The sequence below is a fragment of the Lynx rufus genome, unplaced genomic scaffold (genome assembly GCF_022079265.1).
Source record: "Lynx rufus isolate CCGP_SWC_20201006 ecotype Redwood Valley unplaced genomic scaffold, mLynRuf1.p SCAF_5, whole genome shotgun sequence".
Classification (NCBI taxonomy): domain Eukaryota; kingdom Metazoa; phylum Chordata; class Mammalia; order Carnivora; family Felidae; genus Lynx; species Lynx rufus.
Window position 1 is genome coordinate 39,874,733 of NW_025814867.1, and position 1,160 is coordinate 39,875,892.

The window sequence follows — 1,160 nt, forward strand, 5'->3', positions numbered from 1 at the left end:
CCACCCAGGCATCTCACTGACAGATATATTTTAATAAAGCTCTTCTACACCTGACCTTTTTAGTAAGTTATTTATTAATTGATTTATAGACATAGCATTTAAAAGTTGAGGTGCATTGCTTTCTCTCCCTGCTCCAACCCCCACCTATGGGGCTGTGCCACTCTCACTCAGAGCTCCCGGCTCCTGCCAAGCTAGTGCCACTGCAGTCTCTCTCCAGCTATAGTCATGATCATCTACCAGGACCTCATCAGCTGTGATGAGATGGTCTCTGACATCTACAAGATCCTGGAGATCATGGAAAGGCTGTGCCTGGAGATGGAGAGGAAGATGGTCAGTAGGACAGAGGGTAACATTGATGACTCACTTGTTGGTGGAAATGCCTCCATCGAAGACGCCGGAGGTGAAGGCACTGAGAGCACAGTCATTGCTGGTGTTGATATTGTCATGAACCATCACTTGCGGGAAACTACATTCACAAAAGAAGCCTACAAGAAATACATCAAAGATTAAATGAAATAAACCAAAGGCAAAGGACTTGAAGAACAGATCAGAAAGAGTAAAACCTTTTATGCGGGCTGCAGAACAAATCAAGCACATCCTTGTTCATTTCCAAAACTGCCATTCTCTATGAAAACCTTAGTCCAGATGGTGTGACTGTTCCGCTGGACTATCATGAGGATGGTGTGACCCCATCTATGATTGTCTTTAAGGATGGTTCAGAAATGGAAAGGAAATGTTAATGAATTTGGCTATTAGATTGGATGTATCACCTATTATCTGTCATAACTGACTTCTGTCCATCCACACAACACCAAGACTTGGACAAATGGGACTGATGTCATCTTGAGCTCTTCATTTATCTTGACTTTGATTTATCTTGGCTTTGTTTTTAAGAAAAAATATCATGTCATATAGGTTGTCTGAAAATGAAATGCATTTAAACTCATTTGACAGAATGCCTCTTAGTTTAATACATATTTAAATCCATCTGTCCTGGAGAAGCTAGACCCTAATCGTAAACTACTGCTAGAAAGCATAAGACTACTTGCACATAACTGCTCAAGTGAAAACTACTTCTGGGAATGGAATATAAAACAAGAATCAAAAGTCTTAATTCTGAGTTCAAGTAAAGGGGAAAGACCATGCTTATAGCTGTGCCT

The 1,160-nt window shown here is 40.7% G+C and overlaps 1 pseudogene; it reads left to right on the forward strand.

Moving 5' to 3' along the window:
- The first annotated feature begins 225 nt into the window (after positions 1 to 225).
- LOC124525949 (translationally-controlled tumor protein-like) lies at positions 226 to 740 on the forward strand (annotated as a pseudogene).
- Positions 741 to 1,160: the final 420 nt, after the last annotated feature.